General features: G+C 37.1%; 1 long non-coding RNA gene across 1 annotated transcript; it reads right to left on the minus strand.

Annotated features, from left to right (window-relative positions):
• Positions 1-12,593: 12,593 nt before the first annotated feature.
• LOC121761632 lies at positions 12,594-15,110 on the minus strand. Its single transcript, XR_006042057.1, has 2 exons — positions 14,865-15,110; positions 12,594-14,149 (listed from the first exon to the last, which is right to left on the minus strand). It is a non-coding gene; the product is annotated as an uncharacterized LOC121761632 (long non-coding RNA).
• Between the last annotated feature and the right edge of the window lie 298 nt (positions 15,111-15,408).

A 15,408-nucleotide genomic window follows, 5' to 3' on the forward strand; every position in this document is an offset into this window, starting at 1 on the left:
AGGAAGAACCATCCGGGAACGAGGAAGAGGATCTGGCAGAGCCACCTGCACCAAGCCCTGCTCCGCGGAGGAGTAGGAGGAACATGTGACCACCACCCCCTTTGACAAGTTAGTTTTTCTTTTCCTTTTTAAGTTTTAGTTTTACGTATTTCGTATTTTATGTGTTTTTTTTAGGTAGTATAATCTGTGTAGTATGTGAGCAAACCCCTTTCATAACACTTAGCCTATACAATAGTCTAGTGTGAGAAGTAAAGGGTTTGCTATTTTTGGCGCATGTGTTTCTGTTTATGTGTTTTTATTTTTGAGTGCATGTTAGCTCACACTTAGTCCACTGTGTAGCCTAAGTGTGAGGAGTTTTTGTATATATGTGTGTGTGTTTGTTGGGTTCTGTTTAGGTTTTAAAATTCTCCCACTTAGCCTATTATATAGTCTAAGTGTGAGAAGTTTTTAGTAGAAGCATGTGTTTGCTTGTTTGGTATGTCTGTGTGTCAGCCATACTGGCCATTACCTTTTTCCACTTCACAGCCTTATCTGAGGGCATTACCTTTTTCCACTTCACAGCCTTATCTGAGGGCAGACACTTGTGAAGCGGGAGGGGGGATGAAATGGCCAGTATGACATGTATATATGTGTGGTCTGTGTTATTGTTTGTCTAGGTCTAGTTTTTTTTATATACGTGTTGATTGAGCTTAAACTCAACTGCCTCGAACTGACGGCGAGGGGAATTAAGGGAGATAAGACATGCTGGACAATGGAAACCACCCCCCTTAGTATCTCCTAGTCACTGTAGATGATGCAAGTATGAGAGAAAAACCCATCCTTAGAGCCGAACACAAAAGCCCTCTTAAATGTGAGTTAAAAGCCTAAAGTGGAACCACTTTCCACTCATCCAGAAAAGAAAAGAGTTGCTGCCACAAGATGCCTAGGGTAAAGTGACCGCGTGTAGCATACACTGAAGGCAGTAGGAACCCCCCCCTCAAAAAAAACCCTTAGAACCCCACTTTCAAGCCATATATACCCAGATATAACCCATCAGCCACCGGGACTGTGTGTGTGCAAGGCATAAGGCAAGGAGGCAACTGGCCAGAAGGACATGCAAGAAAGAAACTAACTGGAGCGAGAAATGGAGAAGCAAGGAGAAAATCGACCAGGAAATCATTCAGGTCCCAAAAAAATAAGAAGGAATAAGGATGGCGAAGCCACAAAAAGGAAAGAATAAGAATGTGAAGAAAATTGACCACAAAAAATTGAGAAGGAACAAGGGTGGCGAAGCCACAAGACGCTACTGACCAGTTGGGAAGCAACATCAGAAAAGGTCCAGCCAAGCAAAGGTGACAGCCAAGAGCCTGAGCGCACACAGTTTCCCCACATCGAAATAAATTAGAGATTTTTTAGCCTAGAGCCTCAGGAACAACCAACCCAAACACTACAAGCCAATAGCTCTGTTACAAGCTTTAAAGACCTTCGGTAGCCGCACGTGAGATCTAAGTCCAAAGCATCTGTGGTTCAGCGCTATGAGAGAATACAGTCCTAATATCCCCGGTGAGGAATGAGTGACTGAGCGAATCTGGTGTTTGGCCGAGAGTTTGGGTGATCTTGACGAGCGGATATACTGACTGGAATGAAAAGGGGGGCGGCGGAAGTTCAAGGCTGTCTAAGGCTGGATTGCACCTGACCCAAAGGGGAGGGATGGTTGAAAATATAGCCCGATTGACGTGTTTAAGTGTTTCTTTTGTCTTTTATGTGTGTTTGTCTTGTTTATGTGTTTTTCTTTGCGTCACAGTTTAGAGTCTAGGTTAGGATAGAGTCGGTCAGGGGTGTAACCAGGCTAGAATTCGACTTATTGCTTTTTGTTTGTTCTTCACGCTTGAGGACAAGCATGTGGTAAGTGTGAGCAGTTTGATAAGTCGTATTCTAGGCCTTGGTTACTGGTCAGTATAATGTGCATAATTGGAATATATCTGTAAAACAGTTGCTAAAGTGTGCAGGGAAAGTGTTCTAGCCAGTATGGGAATGTTCGGATAATTCAGGTGAAAAGGGCGTCAGTAGGGTGCAATACTGACCATGATGCATGCCAAAAAGGCTCGAGATGGAGAAGAAGGATAGCTGGGAAGATCAGCCGCAAGCAAGGGGCAAAAGAGTCATTTCATGAAGAGAGTCTACCCTAAAAATCAAGGGAGGCCTCCCTATAAAAGGAAGCCACTTGGAGAGAGAATCATCATCAGTTAGTTCGTCACTTCTACGCTTAGTTAGAAACATCTCTTCGGTAGATCGATCCCTCAGCATTATCCTTCATATTCTCGTTCCTCGCCACAGCCATGGTTACCTGAAGCTCATCAGTTCACCGGAGTTCCACATCCTCTCGTTCCAGTCAGCGTGTATCGTAGTGTCAGCAGTTTCATCGCCCGGAGTGGCAAAACAATCTTACTTGCTTTTGTAGTTAATCTTACTTGTTTTTCTTACGTTGGATCTATTGCGTTTTTCAATACTTTCTGACTTCGAAGTATTTTGGTTGAGATCCAAACGTTTATGATATGAAGTTGTTTTTATATATCGGTTCCTGTTTGATTCTATTTCTTTCTGCCTAGATAGCTTAGATCTAGTTGTTACGGTAATTTTCAAGTATTGCGAGCATGTTTTCATTTCCGAATTGATAGATCTGAGTTCATGAGTTTAGATAGCTGTTAGATTTTAGATCTGAAATGGTTAAGTGTGAAAACCTAGTTTACGTGATTTCTGCCACCTTGCATGTCACCCAGTAAGCGTAATTTCAGTTTCGTAGTTTAATCTTTTGATTTGGAGTTTAGATTGTAGATCTGTTCTTGTGGAGTTTGTTAACCTGAAATTCTCGTTCATGGAATCTGAGTTGTTTGATTTGTCCTTTACTTTTCTCTACTTTTTCTGCTGGTACCCTACAGATCTGTCAGCCTAGTCACCTAACTACCACTTATTCTCTGATATGCCGTTTCGCCTTTTATAGTAACCCCGTACCTCCCACATAATTTCTGAAACATAATGTCCCCCACTCTCACGTACATAGCCGCTTATCAATCATCATTCACCCCTCCTAGTCAGTAGAGTACCATCTTAAATTCTTGCCTAGTTAGAGTCTCAACCCAAAGCGTGGTAGTTAACCAACCTTTCCAGAATATCACCACAATTACCAAAGCGCATTCATCTCTATGGGATTCGACCCTTACATCCACTATACTAGTCAGTAGAAGTGGGTTGAGGAATTATTGATAGCCAGGTTCAGGATTAGCTGGGGTTTCCATCCTGATCAGTAGGATACATCATTCACTTGACGCGACACCTGCAACACCTTGGCTCTATCAATATCCGACTGAGATCTACGTTTTACTTCGAGATTCTGGAATAAATTTCAAGAAGCCTCGGGTTCTCGACTACACCTTAGTACAGCTTTTCATCCACAGACAGATGGACAATCAGAACGAGTAATATAGATTCTAGAAGATATGTTGAGAAGTTGTGTCATCAACTTTGAAGGTGGTTGGGAAAAATACTTGTCGTTGGTAGAATTTGCATATAACAACCGTTACCAATTGAGTATTCAGATGGCTCCGTATGAAGTACTGTATGGCCGTAAATGTCGAACACCGTTATGCTGGACAGAGCTGTGTGAGAATAAGATTGTGGGTCCTAAAATTATACAAGAGATGGAAGAAAAGGTCCGATTGATAAGAAATCGATTGAAGGAAACGGCTGACAGACAGAAATCTTATGCAGATTTGAAGAGGAAACACATTGAGTTTTGTGTTGGTAATAAAGTATTTTTAAAAGTGTCTCCTTGGAAGAAAGTGCTCAGATTTGGCAAGAAAGGAAAGTTGAGTCCGAGATTTATTGGCCCTTATGAGATTTAGAACGTGTTGGTCCAGTAGCATATCGACTCGCATTACCACCTGATCTAGAAAAGATACATAATGTGTTCCATGTTTCAATGTTGAGAAGATATAGATCAGATCCTTCTCATGTTATCCAGGCTGAATCGATTGAAATACAACCAGACTTGACATACGAGGAAGAGCCGGTTCAGATTTTAGCAAGAGAGGTGAAAGAGCTTAGAAACAAAAGAATAGCGCTTGTTAAAGTATTGTGGTGAAGTCATAAAATAGAGGAAGCTACTTGGGAGACGGAAGATGCGATGAGACAACAATATCCCTACCTTTTTTAGTCAGGTATAAATTTCGAGGACGAAATTTCTTAAGTGGGGGAGAGTTGTAATATCCCAACTTTAGAAAGAATTAGAAAGGAATGAGAGAAAATAAGATAAAGAAAAAGAAAAAAATAATAAAAATAAGTGAGGTGGAAGGGGAGTGATACGTGTAATGTGTGTATGAAAAAAAGAATTAGGATACATGATTAAGTCTTCTCTCCCTCATTACCTCTTGTCTCTTTTCCTCCCTCTCTCCACGCCAAGTTCCTCCATCTCTGTAAAGATTTTCAGCAGCCTCTACTTCCTCCGTTCAACCACCAAGCCTCCACTGTGACAGCTCCGGTCACTCCACCACAGAATATATAGCACACACCACCAACCCCAAGTTCCAAGTTTCATTAGATCTTCTAAAATTTCATAATTGTTTGTTAAACTCACTTCCAAAATTGTTGAATTTAGAGGTTAGCTTCCTCCATAACCTCTTCAATCATGTTTCTGAGTATAGTAGTGATGTTGTTTGATGTGATTCTTTTTGTTTGGTCAAAAATTAGGGTTCTTGATTTGGGGATTTCAATTGTTGGAGATGAATCATAATTTGACTAAAACCATATAATTTTGTTGTTGAACATGAAGTGTTTGGAGAAATTACCCAATGACACACAAATAGAAAATAGCTTGTATGTAGGTTGTTCTGGTGCTGATGTACTGATCAGTTTCGGCCACCTTAACATGCTAGAATTTATGTTCTAAAAGTTTTTATGCATACTATCAGGTCTTAGGATGATGTCTGCAAAAATTTCAGAGCATTTCATCAATGTTTACTATTTTTTAAAATTCATGCTAAACAGTCGCCAGAATCTGTCACAAACTGGCAGGCTGTAGTAAAACGTTCATAACTCCCTAATCCCTTGGAATTTTGAGGAAAACCTTTTTTGTAATTAAAATAGATACCTAGATGTTTATTTTGGTGTAGGGCTCGACCCCTAGTTATCTCCGAGCTAAGTCAGTTTATTATATGAAGATGATGTAATGCAGTCAATATTTCTTAAAGCTTTAAAAGTTGAGAATATAGGTTTTTATGCTAAAAGGGAGATAGATAGATGTGATATTTTGTAGGGATGTCAATTGGGCCAGCCCACCGGGTTTCGGGCCAACCCTATTCGGGTTGCGGGTCAATCGGGTGCGGGCTAATCGGGTTGTGATTTTTTCGGGTTATAAAAGTTCAACCCTAGCCCTAAAAGCTCAGGTTTCGGGCTAGCCCATTGGGTTAATCGGGTTTCTACCGATAAAATTAACATGCGATCAATCCAATAAATAATGGTGAAGATTAATTATATTTATAAATTGTAAAATATTTAATTATGATAAATTTGATATATATGCTTAAACTCAAACATAAATATGATCAAATACTAATATTTGAGATTTATGCAAAATAAAACGTAAACGTCAAGACATTTTAAAGCTTGTTTAGAAATTTAAATATATTTTTTTAGTGAATTTGAAGTTTCTAATTCATTTATCTATTATTATATTAATAAAAACTTAATATATAATTTATATATTTAATATATAAAATGGAAAGTTATTTTTTCAATAATATATATTATAAAATAATCAATGAAGTGTCGAATTAAAGTCGAATAAATAGAACAATAGAAATTTTATCCTGTTTTCGGGCCAGCCCATCGAGTTTTCGGGTCTGGCCCTAACGGGTTACGGGTTAATCGGGTGCGGGCTAATCTGGCTGTAATTTTATCAGGCTGAAAATTTTCAGCCCTAACCCTATAAATTTAGCGAGCTATTCGGGCCAGCCCATGGGTTGCGGGCTAAATTGACATCCCTAATATTTTGGCTTCCATATTTGTGCTTTAAGTGTTTATTTATATATTGTTTATGTGATTGTTTGAAAAATTAGGTAAACCGAGTGCAAGCATAAGCGATAAGGGAAAAGGGCACCTCCATGGTTGACTAAGCAAGTAATAGCGGTTTTTTTATGTGTACAGGTAGTGTACGCGTGTTCTAGAATTTAATTCCTTTAACTTCAATAAATATTACTATTTGTTTGTGCGATTTGTATGCTTATGCCATAGAACTTAAAATTATTGTGTTGAATAATGTGAAAGTTGATATGAAATAGTTGCGTTGTGCCCCATTGCTTGAGTGAACCACAGGGTATAGTTGGCATGCCATAGGACAGCAGTACTGCACACATGTTGATCACTCGTCTTCTAGATAACCGAAGCGATGGTCTATATGATATATCGATAGTTGAAATGTACCCTATACGGGTAATATATAAGAGTTGCCTTGCATAGGCCATATAAAAGATTACCGTGTCCGATACGGACTTACATGATAGACGCCCTCATCGGGCTACAGATAGTGTCCGTGTACCCGTGTCCATCACTAAGCATAACTCGGGGCTCTATTTTTGAAATAATATGGTTGTGCTTTGAATTTTTTAAATAGTTATGTTTTCCTCAGGTAAAGTTATGTTGTATTGTGTTATATAGTTTTGATTGATAGGTGATAGATGGTTATTATTGAAAGTATTACATGATTATTATGATTGTGATGTTGTACTGTTTGTAAACGATATAGGTGATTCCTTTAAATGATTCAAACTGTTATGAATGCTTATACTGGGTGACATTGTTTTGAACTTGTATTGTGATGCTAATATAAATTGAATATGTGTTGTACGACATTCCAGATAATAAACTGTTTACTTGTGATAGTGATATAGACTGAAGTTTTAGAGGTTTTATTCTGGAATGCGATTACACTACGAGCTTTTCGAAGCTCACCCCCCATTTCTCCTCCCTCTTGCAGAGTATAGAAGCGAGTGAACTCGTTACTTGGCAGCAGCACGTGTCAAGTCACTACCCCCCTTTTTGCTGGTAAAGTTGGAGTTTACACGTGGCATGCTTAGGTTGTCTTTTGTCTGTAAATAGTTGGGTTACAAATGTAAGGTTATAACCTTCTTTTTGCTAATGGGGTTGTATATATCTATCGAAACAGGTTTAGTTACTTATATGATAGTGTTGTATGATGAGTGTTTACAAAATGGTTGGAAAAAAAATAGGTAGGTTTTGTTTATAGATCGTACCGAAAGGTAACGTCACTTATTTGGTTAAAACTAACCGAGTAAGGGGTGTTACATGTTACCTTTCGGTACGATCGATAAACAAAACCTGCCTATTTTTTTTCCAACCATTTTGCAAACACTCATCATACAACACTATCATATAAGTAATTAAACCTATTTCGATAGATATATACAACCCCATCAGCAAAAAGAAGGTTATAACCTTACATTTGTAACCCAACTATTTACAGACAAAAGACAACCTAAGCATGCCACGTGTAAACTCCAACTTTACCAGCAAAAAGGGGGGTAGTGACTTGACACGTGCTGCTGCCAACTAACGAGTTCACTCGATTCTATACTCTGCAAGAGGGAGGAGAAAGGGGGGTGAGCTTCGAAAAGCTCGTAGTGTAATCGTATTCCAGAATAAAACCTCTAAAACTTCAATCTATATCACTATCACAAGTAAACACTTTATTACCTGGAATGTCGTACAACGCATATTCAATTTATATTAGCATCACTATACAAGTTCAAAACAATGTCACCCAGTATAAGCATTCATAATAGTTTGAATCATTTAAAGGAATCACCTATATCGTTTACAAACAGTACAACATCACAATCATATTAATCATGTAATACTTTCAATAATAACCATCTATCACCTATCAATCAGAACTATATAACACAATACAACATAACTTTACCTGAGGAAAACATAACTATTTAAAAAATTCAAAGCACAAACATATTATTTCAAAAATAGAGCCCCGAGTTATGCTTAGTGATGGACACGGGTACACGGATACTATCTGTAGCCCGATGAAGGCGTCAATCATGTAAGTCCGTATCGGACACGGTTATCTTTCATATGGCCTATGCAAGGCAATTGTCATATATTACCCATATAGGGTACATTTCAACTATCGATATATCATATAGACCATCGCTTCGGTTATCCAGAAGACAAGTGATCAACATGTGTGCAGTACTGCTGTCCTATGGCATGCCAACTATACCTTGTGATTCACTCAAGCAATGGGGCATAATGCAACTATTTCTTATCAATTTTCACATTATTCAACACATATAACTATTTAAATCACTTTGCATCTCATAAGAAATACCAAACAACAATTTCAATATCACCGTTTCTGTCACATCATCTTGAAGTATACAAAATCCACACAATTATTTTTAAGTTCTATGGCATAAGCATACGAATCACACGCAAACAAGTTGTAACGCCCCACTTTTCGAACCCTAATTTTCGAACCTAAAGTACTTGTATTAATGCTTTTATATTGCGAAGTCCGTGAATTAATTGTTGGTGAATTAATTGTAGCTGGACTAGAGATTTGTGAAATAAATTACTGTGCAAATCTAAAATAATTCCTTTCCGTGAGTAATAAATATATTGGACTCAATCCGCGTGTTGGATCGGATAAATTGAACAAATAATATAAAAATTCAGTCCGTGATAAATAAATTGTGGACTGCATAATTTAATTAAAATACAAAGGACCGTGAATCAAACTAATCTATTAAATCTTCTTCTTGTTGACTTGGTCACCAAGTCGATAATTTAATTTAATTAAAGATTCTCAGAGATTTTCCTCCTCCGTGATCTGCAAATAAATACCAAATAAATTCAAATTTATCTAAAATAAAAAAAAGAGAAGAATTCGAATCCTCCCTTCAACCCACATTGGAAAAAACCGTTCCCTCTCTCCCCTAAATCTCTCTCACATCCAAACCACTCCTCCCTTTATATTTTTTCCTTCCCAAAAACCGTTCTCTCCTATCTCTGCAAACAAGAAGAGAAGACTTTTCCTCTCAACTTTAATCCAAGGTAATTCTGCAGAAATTTCCCTAGATTTTGCAAGTTTCTTTTGGAAATCAACTCATTCAATATTTTCTGGCAGAAATCGTGAGCCAAATTCGAGAGGGGGAGCTACCGGTTGTTCTTTTGAAATCTGTTCAAGGTATACTTTCTCCCAATTCCAATTCCTATTGTGCACTTCCTACTGGAGCATGCCATATAGTTTAGAACTCAAGCATCTGCTACAATTTTCTTACCTATCGTTACCAACATCCTCTGAAACCGAACCATGTGATCCAATCTAAACTAATGCCTTCTGGATCATTGGAAGGAATTACATAGCAGCCGCACACTTTATAGTTTATACGATAGCTTTCTTCTAAATAAATACTCCTAGTATGTCAATAAAATTATAAAAATAGGTCAAGTCGAACGTGGTAGATGAAGTAAAAGGGTTTAGGGTTCAGATATGTCACAAAACTAAACTAAAACCTATTACTAGTCAGCAATTTTTTTTAAAAAAAATATGCGAAGGGATGATTACATAAAGTTATGACCGGAGCGGCGACGTCGAGCGACGTCGGCGGTGTACGCGGGGCAGCGGCGTCGCGATATCGATCCCGGTACAGCAGCAGCAACGCCGTAGAGGCTGGCTTCTGTACAGCAGCGCTGAGCGACGGCTCTGAGCAGCGGCGACAGCAGCCTCTTCCCGGCGAGCAGTAGCAGCAGTGGCATCCGGCGTCGTGAGGCGAACTGAAGAAGCCGACGGGAAATTGGAAAATTTTAGTCGGCGAAGGATAGAGAAGAGAGAGAAGAAGAAGAGAGAGATAGGCGTGAGGGAGAATGGGGGAGTATACATAATTTTGGGCCTTTTGTTTTTTTAAATGGAATTGGGCTTCATTAATTGACATAGGTTGAATTATTAAAAGTATGGGCTCCAATTAATTGTCTGGGCTTTAAAATTTTAATTGGAGATATAAAGTGGGGAAATAATTAAGCTTAAGGCTTTTAAATAAATCTTTGGGCCGATAATTAATAGTGGCGAATTATTTAATTAATTCCGGAATATTTCAACGAATGAATAACTATATCCTAAATCTGAAATAAATATAGTTCGAGGGGAAAATGCTTGCGACAATTTAATTATACACTTTTATAATTTTGGGAATTTTATTTCGATATCGTTGAGAAAAATACGAGGAGCTAACGGATGAATTAGGGGCGTAAGTGGCCGCCGAATAATCGAAAACCGAGATAAATAACTTCGCTTAGGATGCATGCATTTTTACCTATTTATTTGAAAAATGTGTTGATTTATGTATTATCTAAATGTTAAAGGTGAATCATCGCAAGTGAATCGTGAGACCAAAGGGAAGAGAGTACTTGAGATTTTAAGCAATCGAGGTGGGCTTCCATTTTAAATAAGGACAAAAGTCCTAAATGTTTTATTTATGAGAATGAAAATGTGTTTATCATGCCGTGTTTTGCTTTAGCGTGCCTATCTGATGTGGCTCTGGCCAATATTGTTTAAATCGAATTCGGGTCCTCGTAGGGCCGCAAACCCTACTTGGATTAGTGTACACCTATGGTAGACTGCATGCTAGCGTACGGGCTGGCCGGTCTAGTGGCTTGGTTTGTGGCCACATTCCAAGTCATGTATGAGCAGATATGGCTAACGTCTATGGAAAAATGACTATCAGTCGATGTTTAAAATGGAAATGATTTTGAGTGCCTCGGGCATTTCTAAAGCTAAACCCCGATGGTTACTTGTGAATGGCATGATAAATTACTGTTTATTGAAAATGTTTTCGGCATGAGCCACTGAGTATCTTTTTTTATAATACTCAGCCCTGCATGTGTTTTCCCAATGTGCAGGTTGAGCGGCGACGAGGATGTGGTGGTGTTGAGCAACTGAATTTAAGATATTATTGTCGTCTTTGAACCTTGAGTGTCGTTGTGTCTTCACACATGACGTCACTCTTTCTCTTGGTCGTTTCCGCTGTGACGTTTCGTTTAATTATGTTTTATTTGGGCCGACAACTTTAATTGTTAGGATAATGGATATTTTGAATTTCTTGTTGGATAATATCAAACTCTTGGTTATTTATTGGGATATTAATTGTTGGTTCAACTTGTGTTGAAACCCAAATTCTTTTCGTCTGTTTATTAAATTCTTTTAATCACGATCGCCCGTATTTATTAACCTTTAAGGGCGGTCGTGACACAAGTAGTAATATTTATCGAAGTTAAAGGAATTAAATTCTAGAACACGCGTACACTACCTGTACACGTCAAAAAAATGCTATTACTTGCTTAGTCAACCATGGAGGTGCCCTTTTCCCTTATCGCTTGTGCTTGCACTCGGTTCACCTAATTTTTAAACAATCACATATACAATTTATAAATAAACACATAAAGCACAAATATGGAAGCCAAAATATCACATCTATCTATCTCCCTTTTAGCATAAAAACCTCTATTCCCAACTTTTAAAGCTTTAAAAAAATTGATTGCATTACATCATCTTCATATAATAAACTGACTTACCTCGGAGATAACTAGGGGTCGAGCACTACACCAAAATAAACCTCTAGGTATCTATTTTAATTACAAAAAAGGTTTTCCTCGAAATTCCAAGGGATTAGGGAGTTATGAACGTTTTACTACAGCCTGCCAGTTTGTGACATATTCTGGCGACTGTTTAACATGAATTTTTAAAAGTAGCAAACGTTGATAAAATGCTCTGAAATTTTGCAGACATCTTCCCAAAACCTGATAGTATGCATAAAAATTTTAGAACATAAATTATAGCATGTTAAGGTGGCCTAAACTGATCAGTACAGCAGCACCAGAACAGCCTACATACAAGCTATTTTCTATTTGTGTGTCATTGGGTAATTTCTCCAAACACTTCATGTTCAACAACAAAATTATATGGTTTTAGTCCAATTATGATCCATCTCCAACAATTGAAATCCCCAATTCAAAGAACCCTAATTTTCGACCAAACAAAAGAATCGCATAAAAAACATCACTACTATACTCAGAAACATGATTGAGGAGGTTATGGAGGACTCTAACCTCTAAATTCAACAATTTTCAAAGATAAGTGGAGGTGGGTTTGCAACCTAAGCTGCAAAATTGAGAGGAAAAAGGGGGAATTGAAAGCTTGGATTGATGGAGCGTATTACATGTTTCACGGTGGAGCGGCCGGAGGATTCGCGGTAGCTGATCGGAGGGAGTAGAGGGCTATTGAAAATTTACACAGAGATGGAGAACTCGTAGCGTGGAGAGAGAGAACGAAAAAGAGAGAGGAGAAAGATGAAGATGGATATTATTTTTTCTATTTTCTTTTCCTTATTTATCCTTCCTAATTTTTTCCACAAGACACGTTTTTTTCCCTGGCTTACTCAACAACCTCCTATTCTTTTTCTTTTTTCTTTTTCTTTATCTCATTCTTTTTCTTAATTTCTAAAATTCCTATATTTATCTCTTCTATTCCCAACAAAAATATATACATATAAAACCACTAACTAAAATATAAATCCTAATCTCTAATTTCTAATACTTCTAAGGTTGGGATATTACAGCCACCGCGACTCCTCCGACCGCTCCACCGTGAAACATGTAATACACTCCATCAATCCAAGCTTTCAATTCCCCCTTCTTCCTCTCGATTTTGGAGCTTAGGTTGCAAACCCACCTCCACTTATCTTTGGAAAATAGTTGAAATTATAGTTTAGATTCCTCCATAACCTCTTCAATCATGTTTCTGAGTATAGTAGTGATGTTAATTTGATGTGATTCTTTTTGTTTGGTCGAATATTAGAGTTCTTTGAATTGGGGATTTCAATTGTTGGAGATGGATCATAATTGGACTAAAACCATATAATTTTGTTGTTGAACATGAAGTGTTTGGAGAAATTACCCAATGACACACAAATAGAAAATAGCTTGTATGTAGGTTGTTCTGGTGCTGCTGTACTGATCAGTTTTGGCCACCTTAACATGCTATAATTTATGTTCTAAAAATTGTTATGCATACTATCAGATCTTGGAATGATGTCTGCAAACTTTCAGAGCATTTGATTAACGTTTGCTATTTTTAAAAATTCATGTTAAACAGTCGCCAGAATTTGTCAAAACTGGCATGCTGTAGTAAAACATTCATAACTCCCTAATCCCTTGGAATTTTAAGGAAAACCTTTTTTGTAATTAAAATCGATACCTAGAGGTTTATTTTAGTGTAGGGATTGACCCCTAGTTATATCCGAGCTAAGTCAGTTTATTATATGAAGATGATGTAATGCAGTCAATTTTTTTTTAAAGCTTTAAAAGTTGAGAATAGAGGTTTTTATACTAAAAGGGAGATAGATATATGTGATATTTTGGATTCCATATTTTTGCTTTAAGTGTTTATTTATAAATTGTATATGTGATTGTTTAAAAATTAGGTGAACCAAGTGCAAGCACAAGTGATAAGGGAAAATGGCACCTCCATGGTTGACTAAGCAAGTAATAGCGTTTTTTTGACGTGTACAGGTAGTGTACGCGTGTTCTAGAATTTAATTCCTTTAACTTTGAAGGTATTGTCATTATGTAGTAGGTTATTGTCATTATTTGGTTTTTATTAGGCATTATTAGAGATATTTTTTATATTGGTTAATAGACTCAGTGAAGATTCAAAGTGTAAAATGATCCATTATTGAATGCAATATAAATATGTGCATTTTTTTTATTTGTCTTGGGCATTATAGGTTAAGTTTTTATCATTATTTACATTATAGTATTCATTAGGAAGGCTTATTTCTGTGAATTTCAAAGTACACATTATTTGAAATCAGAAGTGCTTGTTGTCGTTAGTATTATTCATTATTTGGAGTATATTATGCATTATGAGAGGTATTTTGTATATGGGTTAATCAACTCAGTGAATATTCCATATGTGCATTATTTAGTTTAGGCAGTACCTGTACACATAAAAAAAAACGCTATTACTTGCTTAGTCAACCATGGAGGTGCCCTTTTCCCTTATCGCTTGTGCTTGCACTCGGTTCACCTAATTTTTAAACAATCACATATACAATTTATAAATAAACACTTAAAGCACAAATATGGAAGCCAAAATATCACATCTATCTATCTCCCTTTTAGCATAAAAACCTCTATTCCCAACTTTTAAACCTTTAAAAAAATTGACTGCATTACATCATCTTCATATAATAAACTGACTTAGCTCGGAGATAAATAGGGGTCGAGCCCTACACCGAAATAAACCTCTAGGTATCTATTTTAATTACAAAAAAGGTTTTCCTCAAAATTCCAAGGGATTAGGGAGTTATGAACGTTTTACTACAGCCTGCCAGTTTGTGACAGATTCTGGCGACTGTTTAACATGAATTTTTTAAAATAGCAAACGTTGATGAAATGCTCTGAAATTTTGCAGACATCTTCCCAAGACCTGTTAGTATGCATAAAAATATTTAGAACATAAATTCTAGCATGTTAGGATGGCCGAAACTGATCAGTACAGCAGCACCAGAACAGCCTACATACAAGCTATTTTCTATTTGTATGTCATTAGGTAATTTCTCCAAACACTTCATGTTCAACAACAAAATTATATGGTTTTAGTCCAATTATGATCCATCTCCAACAATTGAAATCCTCAATTCAAAGAACCCTAATTTTCAACCAAACAAAAAGAATCACATCAAATTAACATCACTACTATACTCAGAAACATGATTGAAGAGGTTATGGAGGAAGCTAACCTCTAAAATTCAACAATTTTGGAAGTGAGTTTAACAAACAATTCTGAAATTGAGAACATCTAATGAAAATTGGGACTAGGGGTTGATGGTGTGTGCTACATGTTCCGTGGTGGAGTGACCGGAGCTGTCACGGTGGAGGCTTGGTGGTTGAACGGAGGATGTAGAGGCTGTCAAAATTTACAGAGAGGGAGAGAGTATCGTGGAGAGAGAGGGCGTCAATGAGAGAGGAGAAAGATGAGGATAGATATTATTTTTCTATTTTCTTTTCCTTATTTTTCCTTCCTAATCTTTTTCCACAAGACACATTTTTTTTATTACTTACTCATCAACATCCCTCTATTCTTTTTCTTTCTTCTTTTTCTTTATCTCATTCTTTTTCTTAATTTCCAAATTCCTATATTTATCTCTTTTATTCCTAACAAAAACATATACATATAAAACCACTAACTAAACTATAAATCCTAATCTCTAATTTGTAATTCTTCTAAGGTTGGGATATTACAGCGCTGATCGATGCATCGAGCACGTCCTTGCCAGTGAACAG

This window comes from Salvia splendens, chromosome 13 (assembly GCF_004379255.2).
Source record: "Salvia splendens isolate huo1 chromosome 13, SspV2, whole genome shotgun sequence".
NCBI lineage: Eukaryota > Viridiplantae > Streptophyta > Magnoliopsida > Lamiales > Lamiaceae > Salvia > Salvia splendens.